General features: G+C 47.9%; 1 non-coding gene across 1 annotated transcript; it reads right to left on the minus strand.

Annotated features, from left to right (window-relative positions):
* Positions 1 to 20,221: 20,221 nt before the first annotated feature.
* trnaw-cca (transfer RNA tryptophan (anticodon CCA)) lies at positions 20,222 to 20,293 on the minus strand. Its single transcript has one exon. It is a non-coding gene; the product is annotated as a tRNA-Trp (tRNA).
* Positions 20,294 to 21,514: the final 1,221 nt, after the last annotated feature.

Below are 21,514 nucleotides of genomic sequence, written 5' to 3' on the forward strand. Positions count from 1 at the left end.
TTCATTGCCATCTGAGAGCAGAGGTTTCACACGAGATCAAGACACACCGACAGCGAACAGGACAAGACAACTCAGAGCTCCATAAGGGTGCCAGCGCAACTGTGTAAATTTGACTTGTGTATCGATGTGATAAATTGAGCTCAGATACCCGAAGTTTTGGGAAGCAAATGACAAGGCAAGGAACAGAACAGGGCGCCGTTCTCCGGGAAAGCTACTAAAGACATTAAGTGAGTAGGAGAAAATGGTTTCGCTTCTGGGTTATGATCCCAGCATGCACCCGCTGTGCCGTTCTCCTGCATTGCACGGCAGTTTTCCAGAGCAGTATTCAGCTTTTCATCTGGCGTGTGACTTGCATGTTCGAGAATGACATCAAAAGATCTTCACTGCTGTAGTGTCATGTGCTGTTGTGCAGACATGTCACCGATGTGCAAATATAAACTCAGAGAGCAATGTACATCGGAGACTCTGAGCCAGCTGAAAGTTGCTCACTGTGAAGTACATTCCACATTGCTCCAAGAATTGCAAGCCGCAAAGAGTTTCCAGAACATCTGCTTGTCATTCTGTCCCCGGGATGCGGTTTCTGACATGCGGATCGTCTTATCGTTCAAGTCCGAACCGGCGTGGCGAACTACTGCAGGGAATGCACGAAACCACAAGGTATGCGTTTCAACTTTATCAGCTCATTGGCCTATCAGAGAACTGGTTTTGCGGTTCAGTTCATAGGAAACCGACGAAGAACAGGAGAAGACGACTCAGACCTCCAAATGCACGTCACTTGAACGGTGTGAGTTTCGCGACAGTATCGGTATGATAGGGGGCATTTAGACACTCAGGAAGTCGTTTGAAAGGCAAGATGCTGAACAGAGTAAAGGAAAATCGCTCAAGGAGTCATTGAACAACAGCAGGGGATGGTTTCGATCCATCGACCGCTGGGTTATGGGCTTAGCATGCTCCCGCTGCGCCACTCTGCTCCAACGCAGCACGCCTTTTTCCACAGGTCCCTTCAACCTTTCGTCTGGCGCGTGGCATGCACGTTCGAGACTGATGTCAAAGATCTCCACTGCTGTCGTCTTATATGGTGTTGCGCAGACGTATGGAGGCTGTGTAAATATAAACTTTTTCTAACTTCCCACATTCTGTTGATCGAACTGTGATTTCACTCTGAATAGACACTATGCGGCCCACCTTCGCTCTGCTGTGTCGACACAGTAAGTAAACGTGGGTCTCTATTCGTATCATTCTCTTGCCTTCTCCATGAAATTCTGCACATTGTTACTTTAAACATGACCACCGAATTCCCGTTTGCGTCTAATGAATCTGCCTCTTTGTCAGTATCAGTTAGGGATTTACTGACCCCAACCACTCCCTGTACGAAAGCGTTCTTCCTAATGTCACTTTTGGTTCTTTTCCTCATGACTTTAAAACTCTGCCGAATCGTTGCCGATCCTTTCAGGCGTGGGAGCATTTTGACTACATCACTTTCTCTGTCCAGACTTCGCATGACTTGGAAAGCTTCAATCGGGCAAGGTTTCAAACTTCTGTTCTCCGAAGAGAGCAGTCCCAAATTTCCAATCGACCCTCATCGCTGACAGCCCTCAAACACCGCACCACTCACGTCAACCTATTCAACGGTATCGCCAATCATTTCACTTCGCTGCTTTCTGTCCCATTGGTACGCCAGGGAGCCCAACCTCGTTTAACGAAGGTGCTTTTTGAGAAAATTAAGCAAGCACGTTTGCACAAGTCATGAAACGCGGGCTCGTCCGGGATTTTAACCCGGGATCTCTCGCAAATCTGCGTCGACGAAGACCCAAAGCGAGAATCATACCCCTAGACCAACGAGCCACACCGCCGGGCTGCCTGTGGCCCCGCTCTACCTCTTGAACCAGCTGAGTCTTGCTCAGAGTGAAGTATAGTTGACATTGAACTGGCTGGGGCTGTTTTCTCTGGAACGTCGGAGGCTGAAGGGTGACTTTATGGAGGTTTACAAAATTATGAGGGGCATGGATAGGATAAATAAGCAAAGTCTATTCCCTGGGTTCGGGGAGTCAAGAACTAGAGGGCATAGATTTAGGGTGATAGGGGAAAGATCTAAAAGAGACCTAAGGGGCAACTTTTTCAAGCAGAGGGTGGTGCGTGCATGGAATGAGCTGCCAGAGAAAGTAGCGGAGGCTGGTACAATTGCAATATTTAAGAGGCGTTTGGATGGATATATGAATAGGAAGGGTTTGGAGTTATATGGGCCGGGTGCTGGCAGGTGGGACTAGATTGGGGTGGGATATCTGATCGGCATGGACGGGTTGGACCGAAGGGTCTGTTTCCATGCTGTACATCTCTATGACTCTATGAACAGCTGCTTCTCATTCTGTCTCTCTGCTGCCGTTTGCCAGTCCCCAGGAACCGGGCCCTCTCTACTGGCAGAAAATTAAACCGTTTTCTTTCTAAACTTTTCTCTGACACCGGAGTGACCAGTGACAAGCATTGCCCCCCTCAACATAGGGTACAGAGAACAGGAGAAGACCCCGCAGACCTCCACGAGTGTGTCATCTCAACTGTGCACATTGGGCCTGTGCATCAATGTGAAATATTTACGTCGAAGTTTTTTGGGAAGCAGATGAGAAGGCGAGGTGCACAACAGTGCGCCGTGATACGGGAAAGCTGCTAAAGACGACATTGAGTGAATAGGAAAGATGGTTTCCCTTCTGGGTTCTGCTCCCATCACGCACCGGCAGACATATCGCCGGCAAGCAAATATTAACTCTGTCTAAATTGCCACATTCTGTTTTTACGAACCGTGATTTCACTCAGAAGCACAATTTACCCGCTCCCTCCTGAATATCCTTCCAGGCTCGAACATACCTTCCAGGTGAAGCAGCACTTTACCTGCACATTTGCCACAACCTCGTCTCCTGCATTCGCTGCGTCGTGTCGCCAACGGAGCATGAAGTATAAACTGGGTGACTGCTTCGCAGAACATCTCGGTTCTCGATTAGATTACAGTGTGGAAACAGGCCCTTCAGCCCAACAAGCCCACACCGACCCGCCGAAGCGCAACCCACCCATACCCCTACATTTACCCCTTACCTTACACTACGGGAAAATTAGCATGGCCAATTCACCTCGCCTGTGGGACTTTGGACTGTGGGAGGAAACCGGCGCACCCAGAGGAAGCCCACGCAGAGACGGGGAGAACGTGCAAACTCCACACAGTCATCTGAGGCAGGAATTGAACCCGGGTTTTCTAGCGCTGTGAGGTAGCAGTGCTAATCACTGTGCCACCATGCCGGCAAATAAAGTCCCAGGGCTTCTGCTTTACTGCCACTTTAACACGCCATCCTGTTCCCTGGCCAACATCTCTGTCTCAGGCTTGCAGCAGTGTTCCAGCAAAGCTCAGCTCCAAATGGAAGAACAACGCCTCATATTCCACTTCAAAACCCCACAGCCCTCCGGTCTTCAAGATCGAGTTCCATGACTTTGGGGCCTGAAATCCCTCATGTCCTTGACCCCTACCACATACATAGGAGCCCTTGTTATCACATAGTCTGCTACGACACACTACTTATTGTTAGCCACTAACGGTCTCCATTAACAGTTATTCACCCTCCCACACGGATCGTTATTCACTCCTTTATCCCTCCTATTGTTCTCTCTTTGAGCTGCCGTTAAAGAGAGCAATGTACACTGGAGACTCTGAGCCAGCTGAAACTTGCTCAGTGTGAAATACATTCCACTTTGCTCCAAGAATTGCAAGCAGCAAAGAGTTTCCAGAACATCTGCTTGTCATTCTGTTCCCGGAATGCGGTTTCTGACATGCGGATCGTCTTGTCATTCACGTCCGAAACGGCGATTTGAACCCGGATCTCTCTCAGATGACAAGCAACATGAGTTTGACTGGGGCAACACTACTATTACAGGACAAGCCAAAACAGAGAACAGCCCGGGAATTCCTAGAGGCATGGTACTCATCCACAGATTCTATCAACAAGCACATTGACCTGGACCCAATATACCGGCCACTGCAGCGGACATCTGGAACTGACAACCGGAAGCAGCAGGTATAAACCACTGTAAATGCCGGAGGAAACATCACAGAAGCGCTTCACAGGAGTCTCCTAAGCACTGAGGATGTCACCTAGACAGGGGACGAAACGTCTGCAACACAAATTCCCAGCTCGGCGAACAGAACCACAACAAAGTTTTTGCTTGCAGGAACTGAGTGACATAAACAGGATGCTCTCAAATTTCGACAGGAATTACACTTCCGTTCAAGATTTGCGGAAAGCTTTGTAGCTCGGCTGCCGATTGTCGTAGCTCGCCGAGCTGGGAAGTTGATTTGCAGGCGTTACATCCTCTGTCTTGTTGACATCTTCAGTGCGTTGGAGCCTCCTGTGAAGTGCTGCTGTACTGTGTCTTCTGGAATGTATTTGGTTCTGTTTCTGCTGCTTTTATTTGACGGTTCTGGTTGTTCGTTGCAGTGATTGGCATGTGTCAATGTGTTTATTGGTGGAGTCCCTGGATGAGTGTCGTGTTTGTTGAATTTCTCTGGCTGACCTCTGTTTAGATGTACTATGACCGTTGTGCTGTCTCAGTCGATTTTATCGTCCTTATCATCTGTGTTTGTGTGGGGACCAGAGACAGTGTTTAATGGGTACATTTTGTTCATGGTTACAGATTGCTAGTTGTCTGCCTGTTTGTCCTGTACTGTCGACTTTTCGTGCAGCCTTTGCATGGAATCTTGTAAACTATATTTGTTTTCCACATGATATGGTTGGGTCTTTTGTTCTGGTGAGTTGTTGTCTGAGCGTGGCTGTCAGTTTATGGGCTGTCATGAATCCGAGTGGTCGGAGATGTCTGGCTGTAAGTTGTCTGAGGTTTATTATATAAGGTAAAGTGGTGAGTGTGTTGGGTCGTGGCAGGTCCTTGTCCCGTTGTTTGTCTGCTCGGCCCTTGTGGATGAAGTTGCGGGGATATCCGTTCCTGGTGAAGCCTCTGTAGACGTGTTCTTCTCCCTTTCACAGGTCGGCAGTGCTGCAGTGTGTAGTCACCCTTTTGAACAGCGTCCTAATGCAGCTTCTCTTGTCTGTGTTTTGATGGTTATAGTTCAGGGTCTGGTCTGGGGTGTGGCTTTTCTGTACACTTTTGTAGCACATCCCCCGTTCTGTGTCCTTTCTCCCATAAACAGTCAGCTTCCAGTTTCCTGTCACTTCAACCTCCCACTGTGTTCCCATGACAACATTTCAGTCTCTGATTTGCTGCAGTGCTCCCACAAGGCACAGCGCGAGCTGGAAGAGCGAAACCTCATTTTCTCCTGAGAGACCGTGCTGCCTTCAGGATGCAACGCCGAGTTCAATCATTTTAGAACCTGTCCACCTTCTTCCACGGTCATTACCCGCCCACTCATTCCATCAGTTCCGAAGACGGATCGTTGGGCTCAAAACATTATCTCTTCTTTCTCTCCATAGATGGACTAGACCTGCTGGTTTTGTTCATTTGAAAATGAACAAAATGAGCAGGGAGACAGAATGAGAAGCACTGTTCTGGAAACGCTTTTGCTGTTTGCAATTCTGAGAACAATTGCGAATGTATTTCACACTGAACAAGTCTCAGCTGGTTCAGGAGGTGCTGGAGCCAGCGGCCTGTGGCTCGTTGATCTAGGGGTATGATTCTCGCATTGGGTCTTCTAACGGGCAGACTTGCGAGAGATCCTGGCTTTCTTGACTTGTGCAAAAATGCCCGATTAAACTTCTCAAAAAGCACCTTCGTTAAACGAGGCTGGGCTCCCTGGAGTACGAATGGGGCAGGAAGCGAGGAAGTGAAATGATTGGAGATAGCGTTGAACAGGTTGACGTGAGTGGTCCCGTGTTTGTGGAAGGTCAGCAATGAAGGTAGTTTGGAAAATTGGGACAGCTGTCCTCGGAGAACAGAAGTTTGAAATCCGGCGTGGCAAGTTTTCCAAGTCATGAGGGGTCTAGAGATTGGAAATAATGACGTGAAAGTGTTCCGACGCCTGAAAGGATCGAGAACGATGCGGCAGCGTTTTAAATTCATGAGAAAAAGAAGTAAAAGTGACATTCGGAAGAACGTTTTCGTACAAGGAATGGTTAGGGTCAGTAAATCGCTGTCTGACAGTGACAAAGAGGCAGATTCAATGGACACAAAATTGAATTCGGTGGTCATGTTCGACCAACAGAAGGTTCATATTAACACAGCCTCCACACCTCTGCGCAGCAGTATATTACATAACAGCAGTGGAGATCTTTGATATGAGTCTGGAACGTGCGTGCCAGGTGCCTGTCGAAAAGCTGAAGGGTTCTGAGAAAACGCACGGCATACTAAACACAGAGTGACGCAACGAAAGCGTGCGGGCCCCACAACCCAGAGGCCCATAACTCGAAACCATCCTGTATTGCGATTGCTCAAACTCTCCTTGAGCAGCTTTCCTTTGTCGTGAGCCTCTGTACTATATCTTGCCTTTGCATCTGCTCCCCAAAACTTCGAGTGTCTGAGTGACATGTATCGTACTGATAGACTCGCCAAATTCACGCAGGCGAAGTGACTCGCTTCTGGAGGTCTGAGCGGTCTTCTCCTGTTCTCCGTCGAGTTCCTCTGACGTGAATTGTAAAACCACTTTTCTGAGATGTCAATAAGCTGATAAAGTTGAAACACATGCCTTACGTTTTTGTCCATTCCCTGCAGTAATTCGCCATGCCGGTTCGGACGTGAATGATAAGACGGTCGGCATGTCAGGAATCGCATTACAACTCAGACACATTCCCCCACGATTAGGACAGATCACCGATTGTGAATAACTTCAGAGACAGACAAGTGACAGACAGTCGTCGTGGACTCGATGGGCTGAACGGCTTCTGTCTCGCCGAGAATGATGCTACGTGTTTATGCCATCCCACTGCCTCTCTCTGGGACAGAGAGGCTGAGGGAGCAAAACTGGTTCATTTTTAACCGTCCCTTTCGTGTTGGACTGCCTGCAGTCCCTCAGCTCAGGGCCGTGGAGATGACTCTCAGTGAGTGAAGGTTTCACTCGGATTCTCTTCATCTGGGACACTTGGGGCTCAGATGTTAACTGCTGCGCGGTCGCAGCAAAGAAAGCGATGCCCACTTTGCAATAGACTTTCCATAAGATTGCTGCGTGAAGACGATTTCTGAACTCCAAGAAGGCTACACAACAATGTGAATTTACCTGGGCGAAGAGTCCTCGGTGTCCATTTCTTTCTGTCCTGCCAGCACAGCATCTTTCTATCTCTCCGATAACAGACCCTTGGACAAAGTTCATGTTCCCCGCATTAATGTAACTGACACCTCTCACCCCAAGGGTTTCAGAGAGAGAGAGAGAGAGAGCAGAAGAGCGAATGGACTCTACCCGCACCCCACCCTACACCCCGTCCCACCCACCAGAACAACGTGCAAGTAGAAATAAAATGGTTCAATTATCCACCAGTGGAGGTAGTCCAGTTCCTGAGGATGAGACAAATATCAGCGCCCCGGGGACAGAATGACAAGCAGATGTTCTGGAAACGCTTTGCTGCTTGCAATTCTTGGAGCAATGTTGAAGGTACTTCACACTGAGCAAGTTTCAGCTGGCTCAGAGTCTCTGATGTACATTGCTGTGTTTGCCGCCAGCTCAGAGAGAGAACAATAGGAAGGACGTAGGAGTGAATAACGATCCGCGTGAGAGGGCGAATAACTGTTAATGGAGACTGTTAGCGGCTAACAATACGTAGTGTGGCATAGCAGACGAGGTGATAACAAGGAGTCGTTTGCGTGGTAGGGGTCAAGGACATGGGGGAGTTCAGGCCCTAAAGATATGGAACTCGATATTGAAGACCGGAGGGCTGTAAGGTCTCCAAGTGGAAAATGAGGTGTTGTTCTTTCATCTGGAGCTAGAACACTGCTGCAAGCCTGAGACAGAGACGTTGGCCAGGGAACAGGGTGATGTGTTAAAGTGGCAGGCAACCGCAAGGTCAGGGCCTTTTTTCCGCGGGCAGAACCGAGATGTTCTGCGAAGCAGTCACCCAGTTTATGCTTCATGCTACATTGGGGAAACGACACTGTGATCAGCGAATGCAGTGGACTAGGTTGTGGCAAAAGTGCTGCTTCACCTGGCAGGTATGTTTGAGCCCTTGGATATTCAGGAGGGACCAGGTAAATGGGCAGGTGTTACACATTCGGCGGTTGCAGGGGAAAGTGCCTTGGCACTATGGGAGGTGGGTGTGGGGTGTTGCGAGTGAAGGAAGAGTGGAACCGAGGCGGAACCCCTGGCACAACGGGTGCGTGTTGGGACCATAACCCAGCTGAGAAAGCATTCTCTCCTATTCACTCAATGTCGTCTTTAGCAGCTTTCCTATATAACAGCGCTCTGTCCTGCACCTCGCCTTCTCATCTGCTGCCGAAAAAAGCTTGGACATAAATATTTCCCAGTGATATACTGGCCCAATGTGCACAGTCGCGTTGATACACTCGTGGAGGTCTGCGTGGTCTTCTCCTGTTCTCTGTATCCTATGTTGAGGAGGGCAATGCTTGTCACTGGCCACTCGGGTGTCAGAGAAAAGTTTCGAAACAAAATGGTTGAATTATCTGCCAGTGGAGAGAGCCCGGTTCCTGGGGACGGGACAAACAGCAGCAGGGAGACTGAATGAGAAGCAGCAGTTCGGGAAACTCTTTGCCGTTTGCAATTCTCAGAGCAATCTCAAATGTATTTCATACTGAGCAATTCTCAGGTCGCGCAAGCGGTGTGTGTGTGGCGGGGGGGTGGGTGGGTGTGGGGGTGGTGGTGGTGGTGGTGGTGGTTAGCAGGGTTCGGGCCCTCTGGCTCATTGGTCTAGGCGTATGATTCGCGCTTGGGGTCCTTTACTGCACCGAATTGCGGACGAGCCCGCGATTTGTAACTTGACTTGTGCAAAACTGCCTGATTAATTTTCTCAAAAAACGCCTTCGTGAAACGAGGTTGGGCTGTTTGGAGTACGAATGAGGCAGAAAACAGGGAAGTGAAATAGTGGGAGGTAGTGTTCAACAGGTTGACGTGAGTGGTGCGGTGTTTGAGAAATGTCAACAATCAAGGGAGATTGGAAAATTGGAACAGCTCTCCTCGGAGAACCGAACTTTTCCAAGTCATGAGGGACCCAGCAACAGGAAATAATGTTGTGAAAATGCTCCCACACCTGAAAGGATCCTCAACGATTCGGCAGAATTTTAAAGTCACGAGGAAAAGAAGTAAAAGTGACATTAGGAAGAACGTTTTCGTACAGGGAGTGGTTAGGGTTAGTAAGTCCCTGTCTGGCACTGACAAAGAGGAAGATTCAATGGACACAAAAGGGAATTCGATGGTCACGTTCAAATGTGCAGATTTACGCTGAGAAGGTGAGAGAATGAAACGAATAGAGACACACGTTTACTTAAGTGTAGAACCAGCAGAGCGAAGGTGGGCCGCATGGCCTCCATCTGCGCTGTGACACATGTTGTGATTCAGTGTGAAATCACAGTTCGACCAACAGAATGTGGGAATTTAGAAATAAGTTTATATTTACACAGCCTCCATACGTCTGCGAAACAGCATATTACACGACAGCAGTGGAGGTCTTTGACATCAGGCTCGAACGTGCCTGCCGCGTGCCAGACGAAAACCTGAAGTGTTCTGTGGAAGGGGCGCCGCGTGCGGCCGCTGAGTGGCGCATCGGGGGCGTGCTGGGCCCATAACCCAGAGGTCGATGGATCGAAACCGTCCTCTGCTATTCTTCAATGTCACCTCCAGCTGCTTTCCTTTGGATGGGTGCTCTCTTCTGCAAGCTGCCTTTGCATCTACTTACCCAATGTCGAAATGGCATGTTCGCGTATCGATGCGCTCGTCAAATCAAGTGGCACGATTTTGGAGGTCTCAGTGGCATTCTGGTCTTCGTCGGTTTCCTCTGAATCGAATCGCAAACCCAGACCTCTGCGATGCCAATCAGCTGGTTAAGTTGAAACACATGCCTTGCGGTTTTGTCCATTCCTTGCAGTAATTCGCCACCCTGGTTCAGACGAGAATGTCAAGCATGTCAGAAACCGCATCACGACTCAGACATAGTCCCCTACTATTCGGACGGATACCACCGATTGTGAAGAACCTCAGAGAGAGAGACAAGTGACAGACAGTCGTCGTGGACTCGATGGGCTGAACGGCTTCTGTCTCGCCGAGAATGATGCTACGTGTTTATGTCGTCCCACTGCCTCTCTATGGGACAGAGAGGCTGAGGGGGCAAAACTGCTTCATTTTTAACCGTCCCTTCCGTGTTGGACTGCCTGCAGTCCCTCAGCTCAGGGCCGTGGGGATGACTCTCAGTGAGTGAAGGTTTCACTCGGATTCTCTTCATCTGGGACACTTGGGGCTCAGATGTTAACTGCTGCGCGGTCGCAGAAAAGAAAGCAATGCCCACTTTGCAATAGACTTTCCGTAAGATTGCTGCGTGAAGACGATTTCTGAACACCAAGAAGGCTGCACAACAATGTGAATTTACCTGGGCGAAGAGTCCTTGGTGTCCATTTCTTTCTGTCCTGCCAGCACAGCATCTTTCTATCTCTCCGATAACAGACCCTTGGACAAAGTTCACAATCAAAGTTGTTCATGTTCCCCGCATTAATGTAACTGACACCTCTCACCCCAAGGGTTTCAGAGAGAGAGAGAGAGAGAGCAGAAGAGCGAATGGACTCTACCCGCACCCCATCCTACACCCCGTCCCACCCCGCAGAACAACGTGCAAGTCGAAATAAAATGGTTTATTTATCCACCAGTGGAGGTAGTCCAGTTCCTGGGGATGAGACAAATATCAGCGCCCCGGGGACAGAATGACAAGCAGATGTTCTGGAAACGCTTTGCTGCTTGCAATTCTTGCAACAATGTGGAATGTACTTCACACTGAGCAAGTTTCAGCTGGCTCAGTGTCTCCGATGTACATTGCTGTGTTTGCCGCCAGCTCAGAGAGAGAACAATAGGAAGGACGTAGGAGTGAATAACGATCCGTGTGAGAGGGCGAATAATTGTTAATGGAGACTGTTAGCGGCTAACGATACGTAGTGTGTCATAGCAGACGAGGTGATAACAAGGAGTCGTTTGTGTGGTAGGGGTCAAGGACATGGGGGAGTTCAGGCCCTAAAGTTATGGAACTCGATATTGAAGACCGGAGGGCTGTAAGGTCTCCAAGTGGAAAATGAGGTGTTGTTCTTTCATCTGGAGCTAGAACACTGCTGCAAGCCTGAGACAGAGATGTTGGCCAGGGAACAGGGTGATGTGTTAAAGTGGCAGGCAACCGCAAGGTCAGGGCCTTTTTTCCACAACCACCTGATGAAAGAGCCACGCTCCGAAAGCTAAGTGTTTCTAAACAAGCCGATTGGACTGTAACCTGGTGTTGTGTGATTTTTAGCACTGTACACCCCAGTCCAACACGGGCACCTCCAGATCATGACAAATTTCAAGTGTCCAAATGCGAATACGAGAGAAAAATGCCAACACCATTTTTTTTTACCGAACTGTTTTTTTTTTCACTGTGCCTCGACGTTTTATTCCTTTTGCATTTTGTCTGGCTGCTCAATGTTCCTGCCTTTACCCCAGGGTAAAGGTGTTCCAAAACTAGAGGGTACAGGTTTAGGGTGAGGAGGAAAGATTTGAAGAGATTCAAAAGACTCGGCATAGAACATTCACCCTCACCTTGACCTCTTTCCACCTATCACATTTCCGACGCCCCTCCCCCAAGTCCATTCTCCCTACCTTTTATCATTGCCTTCTGGACAAACTTTCCTCATTCCTGAAGAAGGGCTTATGCCCGAAACGTCGATGCTCCTGTTCCCTGGATGCTGCCTGACCTGCTGCGCTTTTCCAGCAACACGTTTTCAGCTCTGCTCCAGCATCTGCAGACATCACTTACTCCTCATAGAACATTCATCCCCTACAGGGCGAAAGTGACGACTGCAGATGCTGGAGATTAGGGTCGAGAGTGTGTGCTGAAAAACCACAGCAGGTCAGGCAGCGTGCGAGGTGCAGGAGAATCGACGTTTCCGGCAAAACCCTTCATCAGGAAATAGCTATGTGGAATTGCATAGCTGGAGCAGAATCGAGTGGGTCTGGATGGGATGCTGTTGGGAAGGTCGGTGTGAATGGCCCGTAGGGATGATATGATTCCACTGCCTTAGCCATGCGTATATTGAGAAATGATTGCCCGAAGTCTGCTGTGGGAGGAGTGGGTTCGTTCGTTGGACACTGATACCAGTTCTGGCGAAGGTAGGATTGAGCTGTCTCTCTCTTCACACTCTGCCCCCCGTCCATTTTCTCCCCACCCACTGCCCCCTGCCCATTCTCTCTCCCCACACTGCACCCCCATTCTCTCCCCATAACCCTCTGAACACCAGTCCTTCTCTACCCCCCAACCTCTGTCCCCCTCTCCATTTCTCTCCCTTCTCCACCCCCACCAGCGCCCCTCCCCCTCCTTTCTGGTGCCTCAGCCCTCTTTGATCGCTGTATCAAACCCTTTTAAGGAGAGGGAGAGAATGGGTGGTGACGATTCTACCTGGGAAACAGGGTGTGCGAGAAATGACTGATTTTTAAAATTGAGAATAGCTAAAATCATATATTCAGAAACGTTGTTAAAGTCTGGAAGAATGTTCTTTTCTTAAAAAAAACAAGCTGTAGAAATCTTTCTGGAACTTGCATTGATATATGCACAGTTAGGCCAAAACCAAGGACAGGCTGTAGGAGTGAATGTGTGAATAAAAGACAAGTCCCACCTCGCCCATGAGAAGAAAGTGAGAACTGCAGATGCTGGAGATCAGAGTCGAGAGTGTGGTGTTGAAAAAGCACAGCAGGTCAGGCAGCATCCAAGGAGCAGGAGAATCAACGTTTGTTGTGAAACTGCTTAACTGCTTAATCATTTCTAGTGGCCGAGCAGAGGCTGATAACAAGTTTGGAACACACGAGAATGAACTCAGCTGAGACCTTGGATCATGTCTCACTACAGGAGACCCAGCTACACAATACACACACAAACTCTCTCTCTCACACACACACACAAACACACATACACACACACACACACACACACACACACACACTCAAGTACTCACACGGTCATGCAGACCCTCTCTGATAGACAGGCTATCTCTCAGGCACACATTGATACACCCTTCACACTCACATCCATGCACACCTTCTCACACAATTATACTCCATCACACGCACACTTTACCCAGCATGCACACGCACACACACAGACGCTCTGTCTCATGCATGCACTCGCACATAGAAGTCTTTGGGGTGAATTGCATTTGCAGGATTATATATTTGGAAATTGAACCAGTCTGACTCAGGACCTGGATCCAGAAAGACTCGAACCTCACAGCTCTCATGCGTTGTCTGACCTGAGGTATCACCTCCCATTATAAAACATTAAGTTACCTGGAGAATTTTACTAAAAAGAAGTTCTGGGATTTACAGATTAATGAAGCGAAATCTGCAACCCATTTTAAAAGATGAAAGACTTAACAGGTTTCTTCAATATATCATTTATGTTGCATGACACTATAATCTTTTGCTATACATTCTGTGTCTTACTCAACAGCTACCTGATGAAGGAACAGCGCTCCAAAACCTAGTGCTTCCAAATAAACCTGTTGGACTATACCCTGGTGTTTGTGTCATTTTAAAACTTTGTTTCCAGTGAATACAGCCCACACCTCCCACTGTTGCCAGTAAACTTTGCAATGCCAATGAAACAATAAACCTGCAGTCCTGCCAAATTTACAATTTCGAACAATACTAGCTACTCATTCACTGCTCCTTCTGAGACACGACATTGGAAACCCGGTGCTAATGGCTGAAAGAAATGAGAAGCTGTTGGATCTCACAGCTTTCAATGAGAGTTTAAGCCTGGCGGTAAGTTCAGGTAACCTTTACTGCGACCCAACTTTCTTACAGCTTCAGATCTCCACATCACAAGGCGTATAAAAAGTAGCTTTTATTTTAAAAAAAACACCTCAAGCTCAAAGTGCACGCACTCCCCCCCACTCCACCCACCACACTTTCTTTATTATTGGTCAGTTGAGTTGTCCCTTTGTAACTGGATCCTTCGTACAGCCGGGTAAAGCATGCAGCTGGGACGACTGAGTGAATCCTTTCCCGCAATGGCAGTTTCCATCATTGAAAAGGACATGAGTGAATCAGATGGGTTTTTGCCCTCTGAAAATGGTTTCATCCTTAGATTCTGAAGTTCAGATTACTGACCGAATCCCAATTCTGCCATCTGCTGCGACGGGATTCGAACCTGAGAGTCCCCAGAGCTGGGTTGTTTGTGGCGCTCGGCCATCGCTCCTTCCCTCCCCCTGCGATGGCACGTGAACGCGCTGGTGCCTCCCCAGGTGGGAGGAGCAGGTGAAGCCCTTCCGGCACTGACAGCAGGTGAACGGCCTCTCTCCGGTGTGGACCCACTGGTGGGTCAGCAGTGCAGCTGACTGAGTGAACGCCCTCCCGTACATGGGGCAGTGAATGGCTTCTCTCACTTGTGGACCCACTCGTGCGTCTCCAGATGGATGATCCGACTGAAGCCCTTCCTGCACACCGAGCAGGTGAATGGCCTCTCTCCGGTGTGAATGCGTCTGTGGGTTTCCAGCAGGGATGGGGAAGGGAATCCTTTCCCTCAGTCCCCACATTTCCACAGCTTCCCCATTGGGAGAGCTTTCCTTGTGTTGGTCTGGGTTTGAAATTACAATCAGAACGGGGACATTGTCTCTCCCCACCGTGAGGGGTGAGATGTTGATTCCCCCATTTGAGTAAATGGTATGAAGCACTTTTCACAGTCACCGCACTGAATCTCCCTCACTCGGTGTCTCAGTATTCTTTCTGCCGCACCAGTGTCCAAAATCTTTCAAGCAAACAAAAGCAAACATGTCTTCTTGATTGGAATGGCTGCTGATATTCAAGTCCCAATGAATCAAGTGGATCTGTCAGAAGTTGATGCATCATTTGTTTTCAGATTTCTTTCGGCACGTCTTCCTGCACAAAAAATCACAAAATAAGTGATCACTGGCAGTACACTTAAACGAACATAACATAGGTGGCAGTTCCTGTAGTTTGCCAGATGCCTGCTGATCACATAATACCCAGCACACAGAAACCTGAAATCCCTCATGCAGCCAGATAGGCTTAGGTGTGTTTAGAGGAAAACTTCATTCAAATCTAATCTAATCTAATCTAAAATTAAATACGTGTACACATTTAAATCAATATGCCAATCCTTTCAATGCGGCTCAGTTCCATGAGAAACTACATTTTTAATTGTGAACATGAGGAAAAAAGCAATCATTTTCCAGGGTGCAAACTGCATACGTGCCAAACTGAGGGAATACACAAGGAAAATACCTAAAAGAGAGATAGAAAGTATTTGAGCACCTTTGCAGAATCTGCTCCCTCTCTGGATTCACTCCAGTTGCTACAAGTAAACCTCCCTGGGGGTCAGGCAGCCCTGCATCGGGAAGCACTGGGATGGTCAACTACGACCAGTTTACATGGAGAACACATCTCCACATTAAACAGCCTCGAGACAAACGTCCCTTCCTTCCACGTAAAGTTCAAGACCCCTCAAAGCGAAATTCCCCAGTTAAGTTTGGACGAATTTCTTCCAGGTGTTCACTAATCATTTCTATGAGCACTTTGTTAAAGTTTGAATATTGCGAGTTTTGAAAATTAGTGATTCTGAGCGAAATCACAGTTCGAAAAAGAGAATGTGGGAATTTAGACAGAGTTTATTTTTGCACATCGACGATATGTCTGCACAACAGCATATGACACGACAGCAGTGAAGATCTTTTGACGTCATTCTCAAACGTGCCTGCCACACGCCAGATGAAAAGCTGAATACTTCTCTGGAAAAACTGCCGAGCAATGCAGGAGAATGGCACAACGCGTGCGCGCGTTGGGACCATAACCCAAAAGAAAAACCATTCTCTCCTATTCATTCAACGTCGTCTTTAGCAGCTTTAGCAGTAACCGCGCTCTGTTCTGCACCTTGCCTTCTCATCCGCTTCCCAAAAAACCTTCGACATAAGTATTTCACAATGATATACTGGCCCAATGTGCACAGTTGAGGTGACAACCTCTGAGTGGTCTCCTGTTCTCTGTATCCGACGTTGAGGAGGGCAATACTTGTCACTGGCCACTCGGGTGTCAGAGAAAAGTTTCGAAACAACGGGACAAACAGCAGCAGGGAGACACAATGAGAAGCAGCTGTTCTGGAAACTCTTTGTCACTTGCAATTCTTAGAGCAATGTCAAATGTATTTCACACCAAGCAAGTCTCAGCTGGCTCAAGAGGTGTGTGGTGGGTGGGGCAATAGCCGCTGTTTGGCTTTTGGTCTCGGGGCATGATTCTCAGGTAGAGTCTTTAACTGTGCAGACTTGTGCACGGTCCTAGATTCAAATCCCAGACGAGGCTGCGTCTCTTAACTTGATTTGGGCAAAAATACCTCATTATTTTTCTCAAAAAGCACCTTCGTAAAACGAGGTTGGGCTGCCTGGAGTACAAATGAGGCAGAAAACAGGGAAGTGAAATGGTTGGAGATCGCGTTGAGACAGGTTGAAGTGAGTGGTGCGGTGTTTGAGGAATGTCAGCAATAAAGGTAGATTGAAAAATTGGGTCTGCTCTCCTCGGAGAAACAAAGTTTTCCAAGTCAGTAGGGGCCTAGAAACAGGAAATAATGCTGTGAAAATGCTCCCATGCCTGAAAGGATCTATTGTGATTCGGAAGAGCTTTAAAGTCACTAGGACGAGCGAATGCAGTAGACGAGGTTGCGACAAATGTGCAGGTAAAGTGCGACTTTCCTTTGTAATGGTACTCTGTTCAGCATCTTGCCTTTCAAACGACTTCCTGAGTGTCTGAATGCCCCGTATCATACCAATACTGTCGCGAAACCGTTCAAGTAACGTGCTTTTGGAGGTCTAAGTTGTCTTCTCCTGTTCTTCGTCGGTTTCCTATGAACTGAATCGCAAAACCACTTCTCTAAGATGCCAAGAGCTGAGCTGATAAAGTTGAAACGCACACCTTGTGGTTTCGTGCCTTCCCTGCAGTAGTTCGCCACGCCGGTTCCGAAGTGACCGACAAGACGATCCGCATGTCAGAAACCGCATCCCGGGGACAGAATGACAAGCAGATGTTCTGGAAACTCTGTGCTGCTTGCAATTCTTGGAGCAAAGTGGAATGTACTTCACACTGAGCAAGTTTCAGCTGGCTCAGAGTCTCCAGTGCACATTGCTCTCTTTCCCGCCAACTCAGAGAGAGAACAATAGGAGGGACAAAGGAGTGAATAACGATCCGTGTGGGAGGGTGAATAACTGTTAATGGAGACCGTTAGTGGCTAACAATAAGTAGTGTGTCGTAGCAGACGAGGTGATAACAAGGAGTCGTTTGTGTGGTAGGGGTCAAGGACATGGGGGAGTTCAGGCCCTAAAGTCATGCAACTCGAGGGCTGTGGGGTTTTGAAATGGAATATGAGGCGTTGTTCTTCCATCTGGAGCTGAGCTTTGCTGGAACACTGCTGCAAGCCTGAGACAGAGATGTTGGCCAGGGAACAGGATGGCGTGTTAAAGTAGCAGGAAAGCAGCAGCTCATGGCCTTTTTTTGCGGGCAGAACCGAGATGTTCTGCGAAGCAGTCACCCAGTTTATACTTCATGCTCCGTTGGGGAAACGACACTATGAGCAGCTAGCTCAGAGTCTCTAGTGTACATTGCTCTCTGAGTTTATATTTGCACATCGGCGACATGTCTGCACAACAGCACATGACGCTACAGCAGTGAAGATCTTTTGACATCATTCTCGAACAGGCAAGTCACACGCCAGATGAAAAGCTGAATACTTCTCTGGAAAAGCTACCGTGCAATGCAGGAGAATGGCACAGCGGGTGCATGCTGGGATCATAACCCAGAAGCGAAACCATTTTCTCCTATTCACTTAATGTCTTTAGCAGCTTTCCCGTATAACGGCGATCTGTTCTTTTCCTTGCCATGTCATTTGTTTCCCAAGACTTCGGGTATCTGAGCTCAATATATCACATCGATACACAAGTCAAATTTACACAGTAAAGAAACCAACGGTGCAAGAAAAGACTTCCTGCGGGAATGTTGTGTTAAGACATATTCTGAACACCAAGCAGGCTGCACAAAAATGTACTCATATCAATTTACCTGAGGGAAGAGTCTCCGGTGTCCATTTCTCTCTGTCCCAACAGCACAGCATCTTTCTAGCTCTACGTTAACAGGTCCTTTGGAACACGTTCAAAGTTGCCCATTTCCTACGCATGACTGTAACTGACTTCTCCTGCCTCACGTAATAGTGTGAGAGAGCAGAAGAGTGAATGGGCTCTGCCTTCCACCAGCACAGCTTGCAAGTAGAAACGAAATGGTTCAATTATCCACCAGTGGAGACAGCCCGGTCCCTGGGGACGGGACAAACAGCAGCGTCCTGGGAGCAGGGAGACAGAAAGAAAAGCAGATGTTCTTGAAACTCTTCCCTGCTTGCAATTCTGGGAGCAATGCACAATGTATTTCGTTCTGAGCAAGTCTCAGCTGCTTCCGGAGGTGGCTGCACCCATGGCTGGTGGCTCGTTAGTCTGGGATATGATTCTAGCTTTGGGTCTTCGAGCATATGCAGCCGCGTGAGAATTCCCGGGTTCCAATCCCAGGTGAACCATCATTCCTTAAATTGACCTGAGCAAAAATACCTGATGAATTTTCTCAAAAAGCCGCTTCGTTAAATAAGATCGGACTGCCTGAATTAGGGACGGTGCAGAGCTGCCATTGCAGTGAACACGGCGAAGGGAAACACTTGTTCAAAGTGAAAACAGTATTGCAGATTTTTCGCCCGCGCAATCCGAGTCTGAATGAATCCTCCATCTGTATTACGCTCAATTCTGAGGGTGATACTTTAGAAAGCGGGGAAGTGAAGTAATTGCAGACAGCTCTGAACAGGTTAACGTGAATGGTGCCGTCCTCAGGGATGTCAGCAATGAAGGGAGATTGGAAAGTTTGGGGCAGCTCTCTTTGGAGAACAGTGGACTGAAAGCTTGTCTGATTGAAGTTTTCCACGTCATGAGGGTTTTAGACAGAGGAAATAATGCAGTGAAAATGCTCCCAGACCTGAAAGGATCGAGAACGATTTGGCAGAGATTTAAAGTCATCAGGAAAATAAGTAAAAGTGACATTAGGAAGACCGTTTTCGCACAGGGAGTGGGGTCAGTAAGTCGCTGTCTGACAGTGACAAAGAGGCAGATTCAATGGACACAAAAGGGAATTCGGTGGGCATGTTCAATGTAACAATGTGCAGATTTACAGGGAGAAGGCGACAGAATGAGACACTTATTTACATATTGTGTTGAACCAGCAGAGCTCAGGTGGGCTGCGTAGCCTCAGTCTGCGCTGTCACACATTTCGTGATTCTGAGTGAAATCGGAGTTGGACCAACAGAACGTGGGAAATTTGACAACGGATATATTCTGCTCAACAGGATACTCCATCACAACAATGAAGGTGTTTTGACATCATTCTCGAAGGTACATGACACAATGCAGATTCAAAACCGAGCATTCCTTTGAACCACTGAGTAATTTGTTTACAGTTATTCAGTTGAGGTGAGCGGAGTTGCGCATTGGGAGCCACTCCAGTTGATAGGTTGAAGCCGTTTTCTCCTGTGTGACAGTCCCATCAGCACTCCAATTTGCTGTGCTTCCAGTCAGTAGATGCAGCTCACTATCCCATACTGATACACGGGCCACGGTGACCCAGCTGTGGTGACAAGCTTGTGAAGGTCTGAGTGCTCTTCTCCTGTCCTCTGTCTGGCTGCTATGATCCGAATCATCAAACCCCTCTTCTCCGAGATAGGAATAAACTGGTGAAGGTGAAACACATCCGTTCGCGGTGTGTCCCATGCACAGGAGGCCCTGCAGTAATTCCCCACGCTGTTTCACAAAGCAGCATCCTCTCGGTGAATTACGCTTGGCAAAAAAATCGATTGAACCAAATCAGTGTCCGGCATTGGATTTTACTGACGCCGTTCATCAAGTTTCGGCTCACCATTCATGTGGAGAGAGGCCGTCAGACGAGAGTGATCGAACGTTTCCGCAAAGAATATTTGGCTCAACAGATATTCGGAGGAAACGTACTCCTTTATTGATTTGAAATGTAAGAAGTTGACGTTAGTGAGCCTGACGTGATTTGAACACGCAACCTTCTGATCTGGAGTCAGACGCACTACCGTTGCGCCACAAGCTTACGCATACCCTGCACCCTTTATTCATGCTTAAGGGAAGTGATCGCACTGCAATGATTTTACGTTCTGAGAAACAAGGGAGATCAACAGTTCATGTGTGTTCTGTCTCTCCCTCCTCTCCTTCTGTCTCTCGAAACAATTTCCAACTCTACCTCAATAAAAAGGAGAAAGAACTGTGGATGCTGTGTATCAGAAACAAAGAACAGGAGTTGCCGGTGACCCTTCCACAGAACTGATGGTGATTGGGAAAACGTTGGTTTATATGCAGGAGATAGTGTGTGTGGAAGGGACGAGGATACTATGGATTTCAGGCCCTAGAATTATTGAATTCGATATTGGGACCAGATGTTTGTATGGTCCCCAAGTGTAATATTCGGTGCTCTTCGTTCTGCTGGTGCTGAGCTTCGCTGGAACACGACAGCAAACCTGAGACAGAGATGTTGGCCAGGGAACAGGGTGGGGTGTGGAATTGGCAGGCAACCGGAACCTCAGGGTCTTTTTTGCAGGTAGAACGTAGATGTTTTGTGCAGCAGTCACCCAGTTTATGCTTCGTTTTCCCCAATGTAGATGAGACCACATTATGAGCAGCAAATGCAGTAGACTGGGTTGTGGGAAGTGCAGGTAAAGTGCTGCTTCACCTGGAAGGTAAGTTTGGGCCCTTGGATAGTGAGGAGGGAGCAAGTAAATGGGCTGGTGTCACACATTCGGCAGTTGCAGGGGAAAGTGCCGTTGGACTATTGGGGTGGGAATGGGGTTAGGGTTGATGGGAATGAAGAAAGAGTGGACCCAAGGTATAACTCCTGCCTATTTACCTGTCTGCCAAATATAGGAATTTGTTAAGTGTGTCCAAGGACATTTTCTAATTCACAATATGGATGTACATACTGGCGAGGGTGCAAAACCTAAGGGCCAGCAACTATAATGCTATGAACATTAGAATAGTGATTGAAAATAATATATCAGATCTAAAAGTTGAAGTTCTAAATTGGAGGAAGACTCAGGTATTAGGCAAGATCTTTCAAAAGCTGATTGGGGGCAGATGTTCGCAGGTTAAAGGACTGCTGGAAAATGGGAAGCCTTCAAATATGAGATAACAAGAGTCCAGATACAGTATATTCCTGAATCGGAGATGCTGGTGTTGGACTGGGGTGCACAAAGTTAAAAATCACACAACACCAGGTTATAGTCCAACAGATTTACTTGGAAGCACACGAGCTTTTGGA

The sequence above is a fragment of the Chiloscyllium plagiosum genome, unplaced genomic scaffold, assembly GCF_037043375.1.
Source record: "Chiloscyllium plagiosum isolate Xiang-an unplaced genomic scaffold, Cpla_swu_hap1 HiC_scaffold_27, whole genome shotgun sequence".
Taxonomy (NCBI): domain Eukaryota; kingdom Metazoa; phylum Chordata; class Chondrichthyes; order Orectolobiformes; family Hemiscylliidae; genus Chiloscyllium; species Chiloscyllium plagiosum.